Source organism: Globicephala melas, chromosome 20 (assembly GCF_963455315.2).
Source record: "Globicephala melas chromosome 20, mGloMel1.2, whole genome shotgun sequence".
Lineage (NCBI taxonomy): Eukaryota > Metazoa > Chordata > Mammalia > Artiodactyla > Delphinidae > Globicephala > Globicephala melas.
In genome coordinates, this window is record NC_083333.1 from 41225324 (window position 1) to 41250546 (window position 25223).

The following is a 25223-nucleotide window of genomic DNA, read 5'->3' on the forward strand; positions in this document are numbered from 1 at the left end:
GTTACTATAGTTCCTGTTTTATAGATGATAAAAACAAATGAGTCAGAAAGATTAAGTCACAAGGTCAGAATTTGAACTCAGGACCTGTTGGCCACCACGGACTCTGATAACGACTCACTCTGCTCCCTTGGCCCTGGCGGGACTTCAGACTTCCTACTTCTAACCCAGTACTCCTCACTGGACTCCTGTCTCTGAGCTCTTTCTGGTAGTTTTCGAAGGGCCTGGAAGCTGATTTCATAGGCATGAATAACTTGTTGCCCTGAAGCTACCCCCTCATACGCTCTAAACTGTCGATGTTGAGTTGGCATAGCTCCTTTGAAAGCAATAAAGCAATTCCTAGCAACACTCATAAAGCCGTTCCCCCCCCCTTGGACCCAATCATCTCATTCCTGGGAATTTATTCCAAGGAAATAATTCAAACGGAAGCCAAGTGTTATCAGCATAAATACATGCACTGGAGTCTTTCTTTAAAGGTCAAAAACTGGGAACCAGACTGGGGAAGTGGTTTAGTAAACTGGGACGTCCACACAATGGGCAATCAGGCCTGGAAAACCGCAGCTGTATGACTGTGACGGGAACAGGGAAAAGGCTTTTACTATACAATGCGTCACCATCGTGCTACCCCCGAATGAGCTAATTCAACAAATCATGTTTATCGGAGAGGGAGAGAGAGGGAGAAATCTCTGTTCCTGTTCAAAATAGATTCTTAGCCTCCACTGCCCCCAAAGAAATGGAAGAGAAGCTGAAATACAACACCAACATCAAAATTAAACAATCCTTGGCTTTGGAGTTTCCAAGGCCCCTGCTCCTGACAATCTACGGGATTTGCTGAGAGCAATTTTCATGATTGGTTATTGGTGACTTTCACCTTTCACACTGTACTGTGATGCAATTCTTCACATTAAATTCTGTAAAGATAACTGATGTGGTTTTTGTTTTCTGACTGGACCCTGATGGACACATACACAGTCCATGGACCCTGAAGGATGATATCTCTCCCACATTGATAAGGAAAAAAGAAAACTTCAAAATTAGAGTGCCCACCATGATTTCAAACTACGTGAATATATGTACTAGGATGTTGACAGGTATGGCTGGCCTTTTCCAAATTAAACTAAGTATTTGTTACCTACTGCTGCAACCTATCCTAAAGCTTAAGTGCTGAAGGTCAGGAATCCAGGTGCAGCTTAGCTGAGTCCTCTATTTCAGGGTCCCTCGCAGGTGACAATCAAGGTGTTGTCCGGGGCTGTAGTCATCTCAAGGCTCCACTGGGGAGGGGTCCACTTCCAAACTCATCCACGTGGCTGTTGGCAGGATCCAGTTCCCGGTGGGTTGCTGCACTGAAGGCCTCGATTTCCTTGCAGCCTGTTGGCTGGAAGCCGCCCTCAGTTCCTCGGCACACGGGCCTCTCCATTAAGCAGCACCATCGTGGCAGCCAGCTTCGTCAGAGCAAAGGAGAGAGTCATGGAGAGTGAGTGTGAGCAACATGGAAGGCACCGTCTTCAGTGGCCCCATCTCAAGACTGTCATCCTCTCAATTTTGCAGTATTCTATTCATTAATAACAAATTCCTGGGTCCAGCCCACCCTCAGAAGGAAGGGACCATACAGGACACGTGGTATGCCTACCACATACTTCAACATGTATAGCATTTTCTCAATAACAAAAAGAGTATTTTCAAACATTCCTTGTCTAAATCTGTCTGTGAACTCCCATTTCTCGCCAGCCACAGTCCCCCTCCCCTGCCTCCATGGAGGGAATAGCCACAGCATCAGACTTAGCAGAAAGCCCCCGCCACCCCCGCACAGTGACCTTGGAGGGAAGGGGGCAGCTGTGGGAGGACAGGGGCAACTGGGCACTTCCAGAAGCCAAAGGAGTCAGAGGAGGGCAGCAACCCAGGGCTCCACCTTCGAAAAAGGCTCAGATGGTCCCTGCCCCCAGCGCATTCTCAGTGCTTTTATTTTTCATTCTCACTACTTTTTTTTTTTTTCCATTCTCATTGCTTTTTTTCTTAACCAGCCCAGCAAGGCTTGGCCAGAAGTGGCCCTCATCTACTCTCTCCAGGCTCAACTCACCTCTTTCTCCCCAGCTCTCAACACTCCAAGCACACCGGCCTCTTCTCTGGTCTCGGGCCAGACTCTCCCCCTCCTCCCTGCCTTTTCCTGTGCTCTTTCCTCTCCAGGCTCCCCATCCTGTCCCCAAACCTCACCTGCTTAACTCCTACTGAACCTTCAGCCTCAGCTGGACATACCTCCTCTCAGAGGCCTCGCCTGAGTCTCCAGACTAGGCCACTTCCCCTCCCTGGAGATTTCTGATTCAGACCAGGGATGGTATTTACCAGCCCCGGGGCAATTTTTTAAATAGCGCACTTTGGGAGACCCTGCCCACCCCTGTCACAGGCTCTCGCTGTGCTCTTCCTCTTCCAGTCTCACTCGGCACACCTGGAACGGGTTAGTTAGTTCCTTAGGGCCAGGTACACATCTGTCTTGCTGGAGCTCAGTGGGGGTGAGTACTGAAGGGAGAGGCAGATTGGAAGGAGGTGAACTTGAACTGCTAGTGTAAAGGGGGCGTGGAGTGAATGAGTACGTTGCTTCTGATACGGGCAGGAGAGGGGCTCAGCCTGGTTCTGAGAGAGGCAGGCACTGCAGGACATCTAAGTTTCGCTAGGAACATCAGGGCGCTAGGGGAGAGGCAGGATCCAGGAGCAGGAGAGATCTTCCAGAGGTCCTGCAGAAAACCAGGATCTTTGAACTCCTTCGGGTACAGTGTGAGTTGCCCACAGACCCACTCTTTGGGATTAAAACCGGGAGCCCGAGATTTAAAGTTGCCCGATTTAGCAAATAAACATGTAAATGCCTATTAAATTTGAATTTCAGATAAGCAACAAATAATTTGTTAGAATAGGTATGTCCCAAACAGGACACGGGCATCTTGTGTTTCATCTGGCAACACTGCCAAGGTATGAATTGAGTCTAAGACACCACGTCTGGGGTCCGTGATTGTTCCAAGGGATTTCTGGAGAATAGAACAAATCCTAGGGCTCTAAACAGGCCAGGCCCCAACCATACGGCTCAGAAAGTGGCAACAATCACTACTATAACAGTTCCACGTTGGAATCAACCTAGATATCCTTCAAGAGGAGTGTATTCGTTTCGTAGGGCTGCTGTAACAAATACCACCGACTGGGTGGTTTAAAATAACAGAAATTCATTGTCTCACAATTCTGGAAGCTAGAAATCCAAAGTCAGGGTGTCAGCAAGGCCAGGCTTCCTCTGAGACTCTGGGTAGAATCCTTCCTTGCCTCTTCCTTGCTTCCAGTGGTGGCCATCAGTCCTTGGTGTTCCTGGGCTTGTGGCTGCATCACGCCAGTCTCTGCCTCTTTCATCACGTGGCATTCTCCCTGTGCCTCTGTCTCTCATCTTCTTGTAAGAACACCAGTCTTGTTGGATGAGGACCTGCCCTCATGAAGTATGATCTCATCTGAACTCATCAATTGCAAAGATCCTATTTCCACGTCCATGGTTACCAGGAATCAGTGTTTACACATATCTTTTGGGGGGACACAATTCAACCCATAACTGGGGAAATGGATGAATTAGGAATAAATTATGGAAGAATGTCCATTATGGGTCTTTGATTAAAGAAAAAAAAAGCAAGGTGCAAGAAAAAAAACATACATAGCGTGATCCCCTTTTTGATCTTTTTTTTTTTTTTGGGGCCACACTGCATGGCTTCCGGGATCTTAGTTCCCTGACCAGGGATCAAACCCATGCCCCCTGCAGTGGAAGCACAGAGTTCTAACCACTGGACTGCCAGGCAATTCCCTCCCTTTTTTGATCTTAAAAACAGAATTTATATATGAGCCTTTATGAGTGATTTTTACTTTTCATTTATTCAGTCAACAAATATTTACTAGCTCTCGCCAGGGATAGAGCAGGTATGCCTGCTTGGGACTAGGGCAGGTCCCATCCCTGCCCTCCTAGAGCCTACAATTAAGTATGCAGTTCGCTGGCAGGGTGCCCATTGTTTCTATTTCCAACTGACTTGTAAGGAGAAAGGGAAATATTTTAAAATTTATTTTTTCTGTATTACTTGAAGTTTTGTAAAAAGTATGTTATTAATTTGCAACTTTTTAAAAATGTTTAAACTTCTTTTTAATCCTGAAGGCCAGACCTTTGGAAGCTTCTTTGTATGTCTTCCTGAGCCCAGTGGCCCTGACACAGTTGTGTAAGTAGTGAGACCACCACGTGCCAAAGGCTGTTGGACCAACCAGCCAGGCTTTCCCTGAGTGTGGGTAAGTGCAAATTAGTAGGAACGTTGTACACAATCCAATCACTCACTTATTAAAATTTTATTGAACTTGTAATTATACATTTACATATGTGTTTATTTGATGTCTGTCTCTCCTGCTAGATTCTGAACTTTGAGATAGTGGGGCCATGTTGGTTTTGTCCAACAGTGTATAACCAGCCTCCGGCACAACATTCAACACCTATTAGCTACTCAGTAAAAGTGTGTTGAATGAATGAAAGAATGTCAAGCCTTGGGTTGGCTCCTACCATTGTCTAGTCTAATCCACTTATTTTATAACTGATAAAATTGAAACCCAGAAAAGTCAAGCCACAGAGCAAGTTAGCGGTAGCCAACCTCAGAAGACCCTTATCGTTCCCAATCCAGACTCTCACCTTAAAGAAACAATAACGTGACACACATTTTATAGTGAGATGAAAAGACATATAGCCAATTAAGCACAGAGACATACTGTCTAATAATAATCAAAATTGTAAACCATTCTTTTCATCCAACTGTGCCTTTTCGCACTGGGGCTAAGTATTCAACAGATGTTGGGGTTTGTGGGTGCTAGTTAATCACACCCCTCACTTTTCCAAGTTCTGATCCAATTAAGAAATAGTCACAGGAGACAAGTAGGGATTAAAAATGTCTGCTTTATTGCTGGTCCAGAGGGGTTGGAGGAGGTGGCTTAGACCCAAGGCCCAAATGGGCTTCCTTTCGTTCTCTCCTGATTTGACCTTACCCACCCACTCACAGCAGAGCAGCTGGACCATTGAAGTCCTCCTGAGAAGGGGCTGGGCCTGCCCTGGTGTTCATTGCCTGGAGGAGGTAGGAGCAGAGAACACACGCTGCTTGTAGTTCGATCAGTTCTAGACAGAGAGCCAGGAATGGGCTGAGCAAGGCACACTTGATACCTTTTCCCAACGCTGCCAACCCAGGAGGTCACTCCTCCCCTCCCAGTGAGGAACAGGAAGTGGGTGCCAAGAAAGTCAAACAAGTTTCATCCCAGAACTTCCAAGAGAATGTCAGTTCCTGTGTTATGGGCTGATAGGAGAATGCAGAGAGGAGAAAATTGTCCCCCTTAATGACAGCCTTCAATTCACTCAATACCTTTTCATAGAATCTAATCTCTGTGTTCCAGGAAGCATCCTTAAGGTTAAAGGTTATGTCAATTGAAGGTGAATTGCTGAAAAAAAAACACAAATAATCAAACAAAACAGGAAATTAAACAATTGGTAACTTAAACTAATCAGGGATCTGTTTTTCTTAATAACAGGAAATGCAGAGGCAGGCAGTCTTGGATCCGTGTGAAGCTCCAGGACCAGGGCTCCTTCTGTCTTTCTGTCGCACAATCTTTACCAAGTGGCATTTGCCCTCACGCTCACAGGATTTCTTCTCCACCTCCAATCATTCTATCTACATCCCAGGTGAGAGGAAACGTTAAGGGCAAAGGGACAGCTAAGTCTGTCCCTTTTATCAGGAAAATAATAACTTTTCTGGAAACTCCATTCAGAACATGTGTGTTTTCATCTCATTGGCTAGAACTGTGTCACTTGCCCCACTTCTCTGCAAGGGCCTTTGATTTAATTTCTAACTTGGCAAAATTGCATTCTTTCAAATAAAGGAAGAATAAGGATGAATATTAGATAGCAGAATGACCTGCCAGAAAGGTCACAAAACAATGCTGAAAGAAAACATAGAAAATATTGTCAAAGAATTGCTTTTTTAAAAAGATCTAAATGGGTTGGGTTTGTGTATATACGTGCGTGTGTGTGTGTGCGTGTGTGTGTGTATATTTCATTTTTATTTTTTGGCAAACGTTCAAGAAAGAGATTATTCCCTGTGCAGATACTTTCAGAGCATAAAAAGATAGAAAATTTAGTTCATTTTACGAGCTGGCATAACCCTGATACCTAACAAAGAGAAAACACACACTAAATAAACAAATTAATTAACTAATTAATTAAAACTATATACCAAGCTAACTTGCAAGCTGACAAAAATCCCATGTTTCCCCCCTCTCTTGGTTTCTCCTTTGCTTTATTGAAGCACATCCTCAAATGACTTCCTAAGAAAGAGTATGTGGGAAGTAAACTCTCTTAGTCCTTCTGTGTCTACAAATGTCTTTGATCTGCCCTGGTACCTAATGGACAGTTTAGCTGGGTATTGAATTCTAAACTGAAAGTCATTTTCCCTCAGAATTTTGAAGATATTGTTCCATTGTCTTTTGGCATCCAGCACTGCTGTTGAGAAATCTGGTGCCTTTCTGGTTTTCATTCCTTTGTAGGTGAATTTTTTCTCTCTCTGGGAACTTTTAGTGAACATCTTCTCATGTTCCTAGGTATTCTGAAATTCCAAAATCTTGTTTGTTCTTTATGCTGGGGACTAGAGGAGAGCTATTAATCTGAAGACTTGAGTTTTTTTGGTCTGGGAAATTCTGTTCAATTATTTATTTGAATATTCTCTCCTGCTTTCTCTCTTCTACCTAAAATACCTATTAATCAATCCTAGACCTCCAGCACTTTTTTGTGTCTTATCTTTTCTCTAATGAAATTCTGTTTCTTTCCCTTTCTGCTTGATTTTCTGACAGATTACCTTGACCTTAACTTTCCATCTTTCCACTGAATTTTAGTTATATTTTTTATGTCCAGGGACTTTTTTTGTTCTCTTAATTGTTCCTTTTTCATAACACTACTCATGTTTCATAGATATAGTGTCTTCTTGAATTCTCTTTTTAAGTTCTCTTCTACCTATAAATTGTTTCTGTTTGCTTGGAGGTCTCTTTTTCAGTTTGTTTATCTTAGTTCTTTCTACTTCGTATTTCAGGTTTCCTCAAGTAGCTTCTGGCTTATGGTTGCCCATTCATAGTTAAGAATGAAGCAGTAGAAAAGTTTCCTGAAAGCTTTGTGTACACAGATAAGAGGAACTGAATGGCAGGCTTTGTTTCAGAGTGAGCTGGCCTTTGTGTTTGGGGACTTCTAAATGTCAGCCTGCAATATGCTTTACTCTAGGATACCACCTTAAAACCAGCTCTCCTAGTCTTCCTCAGACAGTTTCATTTCTTTAAAGAAGACCCTCCCTTTTAGTGGGGAGGAGGAATATTGGGAAGGGAGTGGCAGAGCTGAGCACTCTGCATACCTGGCTGAGTATTCTGTGTACGAGGGGCAGAGAAATTTTTTGTCCCATTTATAGACTTTCAATTAGATCCCCATTTTCAGCCACATACCCACTTCCCACCCTTCATTGCACCGAGTATATCCACATCTCAAACTTCTTCAGGCTTCCATGGATGGCTCAGCTCCCATCTTGGCTGCAGATCCTGCCATGTGCCTCCAGCCTGCAGCATCTCCATCCTTCTTCCTCAGTCATAACTCTTCCATCAAACCACTCATCCAGAAATTTGTTGAGACTTCTCTTGTCCACAAAAGCCCTCCCCCCAACTCTTTTCTTTGGAAAGACTTATATGTTTATTATTTATTTCTGAGACATTTCCGAGGAGGAGGAGATAAACCCATGTGCATTTGGTTGGCCATCACAAACTGGAAGTCCCACCCGCCTTGTAATGGGGGGTGGTGGGTGGTGGGCATGGGACTGGGTTCTCTTTTACAATTTTACAATTTTACTGAGCAGAGTGTGAAGTCTTTCTAAGAGATGACACATTTACAAGAAATTCAAAAATATGCAGAGAGATGCATAAAAAAAAGGAAAACTTTTTTTAATTACATAACACATTTGAGTGTGTTGATTAAAATATATTTTAAATATGAAACTAAAATCAGACATGTCCCTAAAGCATCTCCTCAGAATCTTAAACATTTCATAGAATATACTCAAGAAACCACTGGCCTAGTAAAAAGAGCATGGGATTGGGAGTCAAATAAACCTGATTCAGATCCTGGCTCAACCATCTGTTCTCTCCAAATGTTACTTCACTCATCGGTACCTACCTCCTTACATTACTGGGAGAATTGAATGAGACAGTATACATGCAAAGTACCTGGCACAGAACCTGGTGACTAGTAGGTGCTCAGTAAATGCTGATGACTATTCTTCCTCCCCACTTCATACTGAGCTTCTCACCACGCTCCACTTTGTTCTACACTATTTGCACCTCCCTCCTTCTCTAACTCTTTGAGAGTCTGCTCAGTCTTTAATGTTCAGATCACACATCCCCACATTTACAAAGTCTTCTCCCACCCTCCAGAAGGTTCACAGTTCTTTCTTCTGTGCCCCACCCAACCCTAGCACTTGTTCACACTTCCGTTGTAGTTCTAATTTCTCTGCGACAGAGAGAGCTGTGTGCACATCTGTCCCTCTGCTGGAGAAGGATTCCCCAAAGGCAGCATCCTGATCTTGTTCCTAAGTTTCCCCCCAGCACCCACTGTGGTAGCTGACACATAGTAGGCACTCAATAAATGTTGGAATCTAATTGAATTGCAACAACCTAACCTGAATTAGGGACAGCCTGAAACAACGGCCAGGCTGAGACACAAAAACCAAGCCATGACCCAGAAAGACAGATTCTAACTTGTCCATGACGCAGACACCTTGTTCCTTTCCTGTTGGAGTTTCTGAGCTGTTGTCATCATGACCTCCGCCCCCAGTCCTGCCCATGTGCCAAACACAACACGTTCAACTCCGGGAGACAGAACTTTGGTTTGGCTCGTCCCTTTCCCCACCCCATGAGACAAGAGTCAGGAGGACCAGACAGAGCTCACCTGGATTTATGGGAACCCACTGGGTGGGGATAGGATTTTTCATCCTCCAGAATGACATGTTTTAGCTCTGGGGCTGGGCTGGGGCAGGATGCCTTCTCCGTTATTCTCCTTTGCCTTCTTGGGAAGCACATGACAGAGGAAAACATTTGGGACTCTGGCCTCTCCCCTCTTCCTCCCTCTGCCTTCACCTCTGACACAGGCAGGGTCAGGCCATGCATCAAGCAAAACCTCTGTTTTGTGTCATATCTCTCATGACACTATCTGTAAGCGGGACCCTGTTCTGGGGCCTCACACACACTACCCATATTGGGGGTCACTGGTGTCGTGAAGAATGCAAAGTCCCTGTCCTTCAGGAACCCCTGGTCTAATGAGGGGTGGGGTAGGGAGATACAGTATAGTCCCAGCCCTCGAGTTGCTCCCCAGCTGATGCGGTCACACCCACACTGGGGAATACCCAGTCCAGAGTGGGGGGCTGCGCAGGTGCACACAAGCATCACCCAAAGTTGAGTAGATACAGCCCCAGTCATGGCACCTACTGTGTACCAAGCATCTGACATATGTACATGGTCATACCCCAGGGGTGCGGTCTCAAAGCTGTGCTATCATCAAAGGTGGCAACCAAAAAATAACAATTTCAAAGTAACTCGGTTTGTTGACTTGAAATGCCTGAACCCGAACAAAAGGGCTTCATAGATCCCAGCGATGCTTCTTCAGTCTTCTTGCCCATCCGCTCTTCTCCCTCATACACGGCAGCTGCTCCCAAAGCCTCCTGCTCTCTTCGTCTTGCCCCTGCTCTTTCTTCTTCTCTCTATCCTGCCAACTCTATGCCGCATTTGCCCAACAATCTTTCTGACAAATCAGCCCCTTCCTTAGAGGCCAACGGAGGCAAAGAAACCGAGTCAGCCAAACCAGAATTTTCTCCAACGGGCAGGGAGAAGGGAATGCCTGGGAAAGAACACTCATACACTAGTAATTTCCATCCTGTCATATATATATATTGGTTGACACATTGTCCTTATTCTGTAGATGAAAAACACTGAGTTTAGCAAGTAACACGTGACCAGTGGCATGCCACTGATCCATGAGGCAAGAGGGACTTGAACCCACGCCTTCTGGCTTCTGTGCAAGGGGAGATGTGGTCCCTGAAAGGACAAATATCAATTAGCAGGGTGCCCAGAGTGAAGGAGTCGGGTGACTCATGGCTCTGTGGAAAGCATCTCCAGGGTGAGGCAAATTTTTCTTCAGTACCTCAGGATACGTATGTGTTTGTGTCTGTGCATCTGGGGAGTCAGTGAGGTGACCACGGGGAGTTCCCCTCCGCCGTTGTCCACTGCCCACACTTCCCAGTGTGGGAGGACATTCCACAAGGAGCTGCTCATTCCGGGGAGGTTCAGGGAGGACTGTGAGGATGCCTCCAACGCTAAGGAAGATACACAGGGTCAGAGTGGGCCCGGGGGCTCCTGGGGACCAGCCTGAAAGCATAATTCACTCACGGGCGTCGTGTTACAGAACGTGAAGGTTCTGTCTTCAGCAACACCAGGCTGGTGTAGCAGAGAATTTTGCCAATTTTACAATTGAGAAAACTGAGACCCAAAGAAGTTTCACCGCCAGGCTGACACCCAGACCTTCTGACTCCTTCCACAACCTGCAGCCACCCCGGCTGCTGGGGAGGGGTAGACACACCTGTACCCCACACCCCCAACCCACCTGAAAATGGTGCTTCCGACGGCCTTTGACACCTCCCTCTTTTCTTTCTGGAGCTCCCAAGTGACTCTGGACATGGGCTCCTCAGGGTAGACCCAGGGAGCTTGTCCAGCTGGCTCTTTCCTGGGCTCCGCAAATGGAGGGATGCAGGCAATGACCACACTGTGGGGTGGGGATTTGAACGCTGGGCAGGGGACCGCTGAGGACCTCTTCCTGCTCTGTCACAAGCCCACACCCAGGGCGGTCTTCCTCCACTGCCCAGGAGGAGGTGGGAACATATCACAGGGTATAGAACCCCAGTGGGGGGAAGGGGACAAGACAGGAGGACAGAGGGCCCTGAACTGTTGGGGCACTCACCCCTCTCCTCCATGCCCAGCCCCCTTTAACTGGATTACCTTTGTCTTATTGGTCTACACTGACTGGCAAGCTTCCATCTGAAGAAAGTGTCCGGCATCCTCCCTTCTTTCTGAGGAATATCTTTGTACAGGGTTTGTTTGCAAGCATTTTCTGTTGTGTGTGTTTAAATCGGGATTTCCCTCTCTATTCAGGAGGTTCCCAGGTGGCGGATGAAGATGGGCCAGGGGAGTTGTCTCACCTTCACTGCTCCTGGGTTCCGCAGCTCTTGACCCCAGAAGTATTGAAAATCTGGCTTCTCCTTGAGGCCTCCGTCACTGGACACCTCTCCCTGCTCAGTATCTGAACTTTCTGAATCTCCTCTGTCTTTTACCTGCCGTGGTTCGACCCTGCCCGATCCAGATGCTACTACCAAGAGTTATTTCCCCAGTTCTTCCAGAAGGGAGTTTGTGTGGGGCATCTCGGAGGTCCTCAAAGACATGGGCTGCCCCCGTGCCCTCGGAGCATCCCTGGGTTCCAGGAGGGGTTTTGCTTCACCTCCACGTCGGTTCCATGTCGAACGTAGAAGATGCCACTGAATGATGCTTGTTGGCAGTTAACTGCCTTCTCTCTTCTCTTGTCACCTCTGCACAGCTGTTAAACTCCATCGCCTCTTTTAAAGCCCTCTAGCTCCACTGATTCTGGCGGTGGAATGCCTGGAAGAAGGACCTTGGTCCTGGTCTTCTTTGAAGAAAGAATTCAGCAAAGAGATCAAGATTGTGAAATTGAGACAGTGTTTATTAGTAGCAAAGTACATGAGGAAGAGCATGTGCGGGTGAACCTGGAGTGAGCTGCTCACAACAGGGGTGGCTTAAGTTGCCCATATGGGCTTTCTGGGTTGTCTCTGGCTAATCATCTTGCTTGTGCCCATATTTGTTCTGACTCAGAGTCCTTCCTGGTGTGCACGTGCATATTCCAGCACAAAGGTTTCTGGGAGGTTGACAGGACATATTATGGGCTGGTGACTCCTTCCTCCTTTCGTCCCTCCCCTAGACTGAGGACCCCTTCTGTGCAGGTGTCAGGCTGGGCTTTCACCTAATCAGGACCCGATGCTCCTGCTGGTATCTTCTGTCAGCAGGAGACCAGTTGCAACTGCTCAGTCTGGGGCCTATCTATCTCCTACCCCACCAGGACACTTCATCCAAAGACCGAGAGTACTAAGGGAAGCAGGTGTTCTAGTCCCTCACGCACCCTTCCCTGTGACCTGAGCACTTTGGGCGGATGCCCAAAGGTAGTGAGACCAGAGCAAGGATTTGAGGCTGTTCAGTTCACCGCTCACATTGGAGAATCCTACCCTGGAAGGAAGGCAGGGGGCTGGATTGGATGACCTTGGGCCCTCAGTGCTGAAGATCAGTGGTGGGGTTGCTCCTAGAGCCCCAGGGGTTGGTCAGCAGAGTCTCTTTTCCCTCCGACCTTCCAGGAAGACGTTCTTCCCCTCCTTGTGCAGGTCTGTTGACTGGTCTGTGAAGCAAACCCATGAGGCAAAGGAGGGAGCCAGAGGCAAGGAAGGCAGTGGGAAAACCAGCCCGAGATCAGAGGCCTGAACTCCATGTGTCCCCAGCATCACCATAAATCCAGACCCCAGCACCAGCCACAGCAGGGAGTGGGCCCTGGGGCTTTATGAATGAAATGAGTGGAGAAGCGCCTCGAAGCCAGTGAATGCGCCCCACAGCCTGAGGCCTGAGCCCTGCCGGAAACACAGACAGTCCTCGGCACCAGGAGGACGGACGGATGGGGAGACAGAGCTGCAGCCCCACAAACCCGCCCCCGCCACTCACCACGCCGTACATCAGGAGGGTTCCTCAGAGCCTCCTGGGGGCCTGCGGGTGGCAGGAAGTTACCTGGCAAGCAGGACTCTGGGAGGGAACGTTCCTCAAGGCCCCAGTTTCAAGACAAAGAAACAGCCCTGCCCTTAGGGAGCTCCGCTCCAAGGGGGAGACCCAGGCCTTCCTTGGGGTGTAGCAGGGGTTGGGTCAGGCTTGCTCACTGAGACACCTCAGGACTCCACCACAACTCCCTCCCCCAGGGCAGGGTGCAGCTGAGGGTGGAGACTCCGTGAATAAGCGGTGTTCCCAAGGACTGCGCTTCCAAGGGAAGTGACTCAGAGGCAGGGAGAGAGGAGAAGCCCTCACCTGGCCTAGTGGGCTCAGCTGCCCCGGCACCTGGGAGACTCCTGTGCCTCCGCACACCCTCAGGTGCCACTACTCCCAGAAAAGGGCCTTTGGAGACAGGCCCTTGTGTGGCTCAGGGAAGATGCCCGGGGCCAAGAGTCCAGTAAATGCTGGTAGGGTCAGGAGGAGACCTTAATGAACTCCTCTCCCAGAGCCCTGACTTCTTTCTGCCCGGAGCTCAAATGAGCTCAAACAGTGTTTGCAGGAAAGCATCCACTGCAGGTGCCTGGTCTCCCCCGGGCATGCGCCTTGGACACGTGCCAGCTGACTCTCCTGAGCACTTGGCACTACACCCTGGCTGATCTGCCTCCAGCCTGTCCTCCAAGACAGGCAATGAGCTGCCTGAAGGCAGAGCCCAGCCTGGCTCCGGCTCCCCAGGGCACTTTGCTCAGAGCAGACTCACGATGGGTGTTTACAAGTGTTGAGAAACCTACTAGGAACAGTATTTCTTAAGGCCGGTCACGTACCCGCATCAACACCACCACCCTAAAGCTTGCACCGTCTCGGACCTGCCACCACCTTGGAACTAGTCTTCCAGCTTCCTCTCTTGACCACCAGTCCCATCCTTCAGGCATACCACAGCCAAAGGATCTTTCAAAACAGTGTCATCATGCTTCTTCAAATACTGCTGTTCCCACTGCTCTTGAGATAGATCTAAAATATCTAACCCGGTCTGCAAGGGCTGGGCCCTGGCTACTTCTCCAGCCTTGTCATTGTAAGCCCCATTCTTTGTGTACCAGCTGCACTGATTGTCTCTGGCTCTTCAAGTGGACTACTATCACTTCTACCTCAGGACCTTTGCACTTACAGTTTCTTCCACCTGCCAGCTCTTTCTCTCTGCCTTCACACTCTTTGCCTGCCTAATTCCTATTGTCTTTGGACGTCAGATTAATTGTCTCCTTCTTGGAGAAGCCCTCCCTGACTTCCCAGAAGCAGGTTCCCCATTACATATTCTCAAAGCAACCACAGCTTTTCCTTCATAGTATCTTTCACCATTTGTAATTATACATATGCATGGTTCTTTCATCAATGTCTATTCCCCTCCTGCCCCAAAGTCTGTCAGCAGGATATAGACCACTGCCCAGCCCCAGCTGAGGGACACACCTGACCTAGAATTGTTCTGCACCCCAGTGGGCTGAAACTTGGGAAGTACCTGACCCAAGAGGTGAGCCCCACCCTGTGCCAAAGGTGTAGGGAGGAGGAACAGGGGTGGGGAGAGGCGTGCATTCCACCAAAAGGGAAAGGGAAAGCTGAGGAATATTTAGAGAGGGAGATAAGGTGGCCAAAAAGCAGGAAATGAGCTGCTGGGAGCTGTTGGCTTGAGGCAGGGCAGTTTAGAATGAAGGTTGCAGATCAAAGTCACAGGAAGTGGGCTGGTTTTTTCAGTAACGGAAGAATCAGATCAAAGCCACACTTTCCTGTCTGGGTGGGGTAGGCAATTCATTCACTTATTCACCCGGATTCATACATTATCATAGGTCATTCAGCAAATATTGATGGAGCACCTCTCTCTGTGCCAGGCTCCGTGCTATGGCCTGAGGCTACAGTGATGAGTAAAAGTGAACTGGACCCCTGTTCTCCTGAATTCACAAGCATCTTGCTTAGTGTCCAGACCAGTTTTTAAGTGGCAAGGTTGCAGTCCATTTAGTGAGTCATTGCCAGTAGTTTTAGAAATGAAATACAGAATGGAATGGAATGGGATGGGATGGAATGGAAAATATCATTGTATCCCACATAGTAGAAGGAACAGGAAAAGCACTGTTTCAGTTGTATATGTATTATGTGAACTGGATACCAGCATAAAATATATTTCTTACCGTTGGTCATGATCAAAAAGGTTTGAGAGGGTTTCCCTGGTGGCGCAGTGGTTTGAGAGTCCGCCTGCCAATGCAGGGGACACGGGTTCGTGCCCCGGTCCGGGAAGATCCCACATGCTGCGGAGCGGCTGGGCCCGTGAGCCATGGCCGCTGAGCCTGTGCGTCCGGAGCCTGTGCTCCGCAACGGGAGAGGCCACAACAGTGAGAGGCCCGCGTACCGCAAAAAAAAAAAAAAAAAAAAGTTTGAGAAATACTAGTCTAAAATAAATATTATTTAACTAATTCCATAAGCCCATAACGAAAGTCTGTGATAGGGAGCATGCAGGGACAGAGTGCTACGGAGAATGGAATGGTACAAGCCCCATCTGGTCTGGGCTGGGGAAGGGTGGTCAGGGAAGTCTTCCCTGGGGAGAAGATGCTTGAGGGAGGAGGAGAGGGAAGGGGTGAAGGAGGGGGAGGGGGAGAAGCTGTTAAATAGGCCTATCTTGAGAGGCCCAGCGTGGGGCAGAGACAGGCAGAGAGAACTATGTGGGCCACCTGGGAGGAAGGAGCATGGAAACTTTAAGGGAAGGAGAGCAGAGGCCTGCAGTTTGGAGAGCAGACAGGAGGATAGAATGACTTGAGGATGGAGAGGAAGGAAGGAGTCTTGTGGGGCTTGTTGGAGAGTTTGGCCTCTGAAAGGCAACAAGAAACCACTGATGGGTTTAGTCATTCCTGTATTCAACAGCAGCTCGCCAGGTCATCCCTTGACCCGGCTGTCTTGGTTCTGGTGACACAAAGGTGAAAGCACCTGCAAGCCGCTTCCAGGCCAGCTGGGGGTCAAGACAGGTAGGAAATGGTCAAAGCAGACTCTCATCCCAGTTGAGCAAACTGGTATCTTGGGCTGGGTTTCCCCGTGGCAGACTCTACAGCAAGAATGTGCATGCCAGGGACTTCCCCAGCGGTCCAGTGGTTAAGACTTAGTGCTTCCACTGCAGGGGGCGCAGGTTCGATCCCTGGTTGGGGAACTAAGATCCCACAAGCCGCTCAGGGCGGCCAAAAAAAAAAAAAAAAAGAATGTGTATGCCATGCACCCCAATGTTCACTGCAGCACTATTTCCAATAGCGAAGACATGGAAGCAACTTAAATGTCCAATGACAGAGGAATGGATAAAGAAGATGTGGTGATGCGGTACATATACACAGTGAAATATTACTCAGCCATAAGAAAGAACAAAATAATGCCATTTGCAGCAACATGGATGGATTTAGAGATTATCATATGAAGTGAAGTAAGTCAGACAGAGAAAGACAAATATGATATCACTCGTGTGGAATCTAATTTTTTTTTAATGGTACAAATGGACTTATTTGTAAAACAGAAACAGACTCACAGATTTTGAAAACAGACTTATGGTGACCAAAGGGGAAATATGGGGTGGGAAGGGGATAAATTAGGAGCTTGGGATTAACATACACACACTACTGATATAAAATAGATAACCAAAAAGGACCTACTGTATAGCACAGGGAACTCTACTCAATATTCTGTAATAACCTATATGGGAAAAGAATCTGAAAAAGAATGAATACGTATATATGTATAACTGAATCACTTTGCTGCACACCTGAAACTAATACAAAATTGTAAATCATCTGTACTCCAATTAAAATAAAGGGGGGGGCTTCCCTGGTGGCGCAGTGATTGAGAGTCCGCCTGACGATGCAGGGGACACGGGTTCATGCCCCGGTCCGGGAAGATCCCACATGCCGCGGAGCGGCTGGTCCCGTGAGCCATGGCTGCTGAGTCTGCGCGTCGGAGAGGCCACAACAGTGAGAGGCCCACGTACCGCTAAAAAAAAAAAAAAAAAAGAATGAGCGTGCCAGTCACTTACTTGGGGGGTGATCCCAGGAAACACTGGTAGGAAAATGGAAAAGTGACACAGAGAAGGGTAGGAGCCAGTAGAGGGGGGTTAATGAGCGCCTCCCACCGGGGACCTCCAGGAGACCGCAAGGAACAGAGCTTCCTAAGGGAGAAGAGCTCTGGTTTCCATCATCTAGGTCTCATCTTTCACTGGCTGAGCCTGCTCCTGGGGACACTCCTGGCCTGTCTCTTACACAGGCCAGGCCTGCTTCCACTGCAGAGAAAGCCATCTGGAAGAGCTGCAGGGTTGCAATGCCAAGGGGATATGGACAGGGCACTGACCGTTTCTGCCAAAATCAACCTGTACCGTGTCCAGAGCATTCTGTGGTCCCTTAACTCATCTGCATTTGATTTAGGGTGATGACCTCGCAATCTCTAACTCCAGTTTTCACTTTTCCCCTGGCCTCCAAATCCTTAAGTCAACCAACCATCAGCCAGACCGCTCCCTTTGGATGTCCCATGAGCACCTCAAGTCATCAGATCCTAAACTTAATTCATGTGAATCTCCACCCCCACCAGCAAACCTCCACCTCCAGTTTCCCTATTGGTATGAATGGAATCCCAATTACCCAGTCACCCGAGCCAGAAACCGACTCCCTCTTCCCACTGCCTACAACCAGTTGATCACAGCCCCTCAATCCCATCACCCCTTGGTCTTCTCCATCACTCCCAGCCTGAGGGTACCCCACTGCTTTAACCCAGATCCACACATTGGCGCCCTGGCTGCCTTTCCCACCCACCATCAGGCCATCCCTGATACAGCCCAGTCGAACCTTCCAAAACACAGATCTGGCTGGATTTGTCCCCTGATCGAAACCCTTGATGCCTCCCCAGCTGCCCTGAGGATGGAGTCAAACACTTCTGTGTGGCAGAAAGGCTTTCCCATCCCCTCCTAGCCAACCTAACATCCCACGCCATCATGACTACCATCCCACCACATACGCTCCAACTATTCTAACTTATTCCTAATTCCCCTGACACAAATCCATTCCTTTGCTAAATCCACTCTCCAAACTCAACATCCTCTGCCTTGTCCATCTGGCAAACCATCCTTTCAGTCTCAGCTCAACTCTGCCTCCTCTGGAAAGCCCACCCTGATTCCCCCCACGCTCCCACCGTATCTTAAACATCCTCCTTCAGAGCAAGGGCATCATGAAATTGTTGTTTAACCGCAGATCTGCCTCCCCTGTGAGAGCTCTTTGAGGGCAAGGCATTATTTCATCTTTGTTTTCCTCAGAAACTAGCACACAAACTGCTCCCAGAAAACCCTCCATAAATATTGACCAACCGATGAAGTGACCAGGCTCAGATGACACAGCTGGACAGTGACAAAGCTGAGATGGGAAGCTGGACTCTTTCCCACCTTCACGTCAACACAGGTGACGCTGACCTGTTAAGATGAGAAAGCACATAGTGGCCCTTCATCTCCCTGCACGGCACTGAACCTTGTCCACAGGACTCGGAGTCGTCAGGACAGTGGGGACAGTTTGCACTGAGCCATCCACGCTCTCTCAGGACCAGAGGCAGGGTCAGACCAATAGACAGGCTTTGAACCTGGGCAGAGCGAGGAGTTTCTATCTCACTGGGCACTACAGACAGTCTTGACTTCAGGGCTACTGGGCTGTACTCACATGGGCCAAATGGGGCCAGCGATCTGCTGTCTGGTGGGTGACTCTGGACAAGTCACTTCCCCTTCGTGGACATCAATTTCCCCACCTGTAAAATGACAACTTGAACCAGGTCCATTCCGCCTCAAAAATACTATGATTCGGGGAATTCCCTGGCAGTCCAGTGGTTAGGACGCTGTGCGTTTACTGCCGAGGGCGTGGGTTCAACCTCTGGTCAGGAAACTAGGATCCCACAAGCCACGTGGTGCGGCCAAAAAAAAAAAAAGTCAAAAAAAAAAATACACAATGATTTTGGCTGTAATCCCCCCAAGAAACAAGACTGAGGGCCAAACCAGGGACTAGTGACATGACGTGGAAGAACACAGTGTTCAGGGATGACTGCCCACTGCCCAGCCTCTGCCCTCGGCACCTGTTGCCCTAGGTGAGTCCCTTTACCTTCCGCAGTTTCCTCATCTGTAAAAGAGAATAACGGCGGCCACTCTGCGAGGCTGCTGTAAAGAGAAATGCCCTGAACGACGCTAACGTGCCCGCTGCACTGCTTGACCCCTGGTGGATGCCATAAGCGATGCGGTTTCTGTCCCCTGGTACTAGAAGACGCCTGTGGGTGCACAGCCCGAGACCGGTTCACCTCCTCCCCTCCCTGCCTCACCCCCAATCCCATCTGTGGCTTCCCTCACCGCTAAGCTCAGCTCCTCGCCGGAGGCTGGCAGAGTCCCCAAGTGGCCAGGTGAGCGTGGTCAACCACAGACGTGACCACCCAAGACCCCAGACCAGAGTGGCAGGGCCTGGATCCACACTGAGGTCTGGGGGCTCCGAGCCCACAACCCCTGTCACAAAACAGCAGACCCCCGTGTGACACAGGCCCACTGGCTCACTGCCCACCCACTGTCCAGCCACCCTCCCTCTGTCCCCAGGTGACCCCACTGCATTTCTGTGGTTTGGAGTTTGCTGGTGTGAGGGCAACTGAAGTCTTGGCCCCCTCCCACCAGCAAATGGGGAGGGGTCTCCAGGGGCCAAATTCTTTTTCAAATGAGATTTCCGTGGTTTCCTCAGCTGAGGCGTCTGCGGAGCAGAGAACAAACAATGTGGAATTAAATTTCTCTGTGGAATTAAACAGGCCCCGCAAGTGAAGATCTAAGCATCTCTTTGGGCGTGGAGCCGACTTCGCCCGGTGCCAGGCTGCACTCCCACTGCCTTCCAGTCCCAGTGGTTAAGCAATCCCAGCTCCCGAGGCCATGCACCCCTTCCCCCACCAGCAGCCTCTCCACCCCGTGTGACCTCAGAATTGTCACCAGAGAAGGACTCCAGCTTTTAATGGATTCAGCTGGGCCCCCCCCGACCCGGAGACAGCTGGAAACCCCAAAACAGGGGCATCCTCCTGGGACGGGTCCACACTAGCTGTGTCTGATGCCCCCACCACCACTGGGCGGGATTTCGGGATCAGGTTGCAAAGACTAGGGGAGGAGGTGAGACTGGCTGTCTCCCTGCGTCCCCAGGCCCCGGCAGCGTATTCTAAATGGTCAGACCCCAAAAGTCACAGAGGAGAAAAGTGCAGAACCACCGGCTGACTTTCCCCAATCCCCAGCCCGATACCATCTTAGACCCTGGCCAGAAAGGCCACTGCACATGTGGTCTGTCCATCCAAAAGAATATTATTCTGCCACTACTTCAGGCATGAAGTACTGATTCATGCAACAACACGGATGAAACTTGAAATCATGTGCTAATTGAAAGAAGCCAGTCACAAAAGACCACAGAGTGTATGATTCCATTTATATCAAATACCCAGACCAGGTAAGTCCATAGAGACAGAGCACAGATTAGTGGCTGTCAGGGCCTGGGGGAGGGAGGAGTAGGGAGTGGCTGCTTAATGGGTCTGGAAGTTTCCTTTTGGGGTGATGAAAATGTTCTGAAACTAGATAGAGGAGGTGGTTGCACAACATTGTGAATGTATCAAATGTCACTTACGGTAAACTTTATATGTATTTTAACACACATAAAGAGAGACAGGCAAGACCCTTGCCCTGTGTCCCCAGCTGTAGAGCAATCCTGCTCTGGCCACCCCAGGGGAAGGAGGAGTCAGAAGGTCCTAGTGGATGTTCCCACCAGAGCTGTGGCCTCCCTTCTAGACCATACATGGCACACCAAGGACAATCATGTTCCAGCCTGAACAGTCCTCGGATTCTCCAGGTTCCTTTTCCTAAAGGCAAACCACACCCTGGGCCCCAGGGCCAGGCAGGGGACAGCTATTTGCAGGGGGAGTGAACAGTATTTAGGTCATCTGGCCTGGGCTCTCCAGCCCTCCTGGTGCCGGATGGAAGCAGGAATGACAAGAGAAGAGGGGTCAGACCACAGGCCAGGGACTGGGACCCAAGGGCAAGCCCTCCCTGGGCAGCTACCTGCTGGCACAGAGTTCTAAATCATCAGAATTACGAATTTGGCCCTGGCCTTCAAGGTCATTATGAAGGTATATATGTCAAGATAGATGGGTAGACCATATTTGATTAACAGTTTGTAAGCTTGACTTTCGGCTTTGGAATATTTAGACTTGTGGTATTCGTCTGTATTTGTCTTCTGTTGCCGCGTAACAAATGACCACAGACTGAGTGGCAGAAACACCCATTTATTAACTCACAGCTCTGCGGTGAGAAGTCTGGGTGACTTCAACTGGGTTCTCTGCTCCCACAAGGCCAAAAGCAAGGTGGGCTCTTATCGGGTGGTTCTGGGGAAGAATCCGCTCCCAGACTCGTTCAGATGGTTGGCAGAATCCAGTTCCGTGTGGTTGTAGGACTGAGGTTCCCATTTCCCTGCTGGCTGTCAGCTGAGAGTTGCTCTTGACTGAAATCCTTCTCGTGCTTTCAATCTCTCTAACGTCCTATTCTGCTACCAGAGAGGAGAAAATGCTCTTCTTCTTATAAAGGGCTCATCTGATTAGGTCAGACCCATCTAATTAATCTCCATATTTTAAAGCCAACTGACTTGGGACTTTAACGATATCTGCAAAATTCCTTCATAGAGTACCTAGATTTTTTTTCTGTTTTTTAAATTTACTTATTTATTTATTTATTGGCTGCTTTGGGTCTTTGTTGCTGTGCGCGGGCTTCCTCTAGCTGTGACAAGCAGGGGCTACTCTTTGTTGCCGTGTGCGGGCTTCTCATTGCGGTGGCTTCTCTTTGCTGCGGAGCATGGGCTCTAGGCACACGGGCTGCAATGGTTGTGGCACGCGGGCTCAGCAGTTGGGGCTCGCGGGCTCTAGAGCACAGGCTCAGTAGTTGTGGCACACGGGCTTAGTTGCTCCAGGGCATGTGGGATCTTCCCGGACCAGGGCTAGAACCCGTGTCCCCTGCATTGACAGGCGGATTCTTAACCACTGCGCCACCAGGGAAGTCCCCCTAGATTTGTTTTTGATTGAGTAACCAGGGAATGGGGTCTTAGGATGGGGACATCTTCAGAATTCTGCCTACCACTGCCTCCTTTTGAAATCTTCCCCCCAGGCCTTGAAACTGTTAGTGGGAGCCTGTTCCAGCCCAGCATGTCCAGCTCTTTCTACCTCAGGATTTAATTCATGGGAACTTTGCTTAACCTAGAGCAAGCGTTGTCAACATCTGTGATACAAATGCCACCCTTTCTCCTTCAAGGACTTGATGAAATGCCACCTCCTCCATGAAGTCCTCAGCCTGAAACCCAGGCCGAATTAATCTCCCCTGGACAGCACTTTGCTGGTACCTCTCCTCTATGGCACATCCCAGCCTGCTTTAGAGTACAGCTGAGAGCTCTGAGTCCTCTCCAGACAAGGAGCCTCCTGGGCAGGGGCCACTGGACATTGGACACTGTGCCAGGCCCAGCAGGGACCCAGAGAGATGAATCAAAAGCCATCCCTGCCTTGGAGGACCCCTCATAGTCCAGCAGGGCCAACGAACCTAGTGTGCCCATCGCTGTACATAACTTCCAAACACCCTGTGATGCGCATATATTTACAAGTGAGGAAACTGAGGCTCAGAAACATTCATCAATTTTCCCAGAGTCACGTGGTCCATCTATGGGAGAAATTGGGTGTCCAGCTCCAGAGACTAAACCTGTAACTCCCACACTAAAAAATCTTAAAGAATTTGGGAATTCCCTGGCGGTCCAGTGGTTAGGACTCAGTGCTTTCACTGCCGAGGGCCCGGGTTCAATCCCTGGTGGGGGAACTAAGATCCCACAAGCCACATGGCATGGCCAAAAAAAAAAATCTTAAAGAATTCAACCCCCCTGACTTCTCATCTGGGGTCAGACACTGTTACTCGGGCTGTCACCTGCTGTACCCACTCCAGTGTTTCCATGCCTTCACTTATAAAGATGTCTTTCTCAGACAGGTGCAATGGGCATAGGCTCTGTTACTCATAGCTCTTCAGGAACTCAAGCCCCTTACAGCCCACTGTAGTAAGGGCCTTGCCATCCTCCCCTGGGTCCTCCACATCCGGCCACCGGACAGGGGAAGAGAGTGAGCCACGGTGAAGTTTTCAGAGGTCAGACCAGGACATGGCATGGTTTACATTTCTTCAGCCACATTCCACTGGCCAGAACTCAGCCCATGATTCTGTCTGACTGCAGGGGAGACTGGGAAATGTAGTCTTACTATGTGCCCAGGAGGGAAAGGAATTGAATTTGAAGAACAGACACATGGGTGTTGCCATGAATGCCACACCCTTTGGCCACATGTGGCTCCAGGGGTGCTGTATGCAAAGGGCTGCCTGGTACCGTCAGTGACAACAGAACTAAGCTCAAGAAATGAAGACAGGGGTGCCTAGCGAAGCTCCGGAGGCGGCGGCCGCAGACCCAGTGGTGTGCAGAATTATAAGGCTGTCTGCTGAGATTTGAAAAATGACAACAAATGAAAGTATCAGCATCTTTAGTTCAGCATCCCTGGCTGTGGGATATGGAGATTCACTTTTACCTGAGAATCCTCTGCAGGAACCATTTTAAAATGCTTGGAACTATATGTTGAATAATTATACAAAGTTCCAGATTGCAACGTGGGGATCCCTCATAGTTCATGAGGTCCTTTATTTCTTGTTCTGTTTACCTGGATTTTTGTTTCAATCTATACCTTACATGAAAAAGTACAAAATTCAAAAGGATAAAGCAGAAACGTGGGGAAATCAATGGAAATACTTTAAAGTATTTCTCTTTAATCATTTTTGTGTCCAGCTTCTTTGATTCGTGGAACCTATTCTTTTACAGAGTATTTCACTATTCCTCATGATTGGGAAACAATGCCAAGCTGGTGCATGCTTTTGGCAAGATGCCTTGGCTGTGCAGCAATTGAGGATGCACGGCGCTACTTCCTGCGTAGGCTCTTACACCACAAAAGAATACACAAGTATATTCATAAAATTTGTCGTGAGCTTCAGGCGCCATTTGGAATGGAAGGTGAATATGCACATCCTCTGGAAACCCTAATTCTTGGAACTGGATGTTTCAATGGAATCATGCTTTTTTTTTTTTTTTTTTTTTTGCAGTACGTGGGCCTCTCACTGTTGTGGCCTCTCCCGTTGCGGAGCACAGGCTCCGGACGCGCAGGCGCAGCGGCCATGGCTCACGGGCCCAGCCGCTCCGCGGCATGTGGAATCTTCCCGGACCGGGGCACGAACCCGTGTCCCCTGCACCGGCAGGCGGACTCTCAACCACTGCGCCACCAGGGAAACCCTGGAATCATGCTTTTATGTGATCCTGTTATTCTTCTTTGGGCCTGGGTGACCGTTTATTTTACAGAAACTGTTGATGTCCATAGTGCTTATGACATTCCTCTCAACCCTTTAAATCTCATTCTTTTCTATCTCAGCATCACAATTTCCACCACGTGAACTTCATTGGAAACTATGCTTCGACATTTACATGGTGGGATAGACTTTTTGGAACAGACTCTCAATTTATTGCCTACAATGAGAAGATGAAGAAGGTTGAGAAAAAGACTGAATAAACACCTCACATAAACCTTCCTCAAGTTACACTTTTCCTGAATTGAAGCTAGTAGCTAACATTGCTTCTGGGGAGTGGAAATAAACATGTGTCTTGGTTGCTAAGTGATAAAAAGAACATTAACAACTTTTAATTATCTCCCTAGTGGGAACTTTTATATGTTTAAGTACAGTTTCCCTGAGGAAGCTTTAAAGGCCATGTTGCTAACCTTACAAAAAGGATTTTAGTGATGGAAGGAATATTAATGTATGTCTTTTCCCCAAGTTGTACCATAGGCCTGAAGCTGAAATTGGTCTTCAAACCTTTTAAATATATAGTGGCCATTTCAAGAACTCTTAGTGGCATTGAACTTTAAACACTTTTTTGGAATTTGCTTAAAGATCAAATGCCACGGGTTGGACCACACCAATCTGTATAGTGTGAGTGAATGCTGACTCTGAAACAGCCAGCACCGGGAATTTCTACTCTTATCTGGAGCGGACCAGTTTGCGGTGATTCTCTTTCTTTGAGAAGTCCGTTTTGATTGCAATGTACTACTCTTATCTATAAATTAAGGCATTTCTGAATTGATGAAAGATTATTTTAGTCTAAAGGGTTTCAGGTTACTTGAATTTTTTAAACACTGAGCTTTATTTC

The 25223-nt window shown here is 48.5% G+C and overlaps 1 pseudogene; it reads left to right on the plus strand.

The window, feature by feature from the left end:
- The first annotated feature begins 23468 nt into the window (after positions 1–23468).
- LOC115843736 (methylsterol monooxygenase 1-like) lies at positions 23469–24900 on the plus strand (annotated as a pseudogene).
- Positions 24901–25223: the final 323 nt, after the last annotated feature.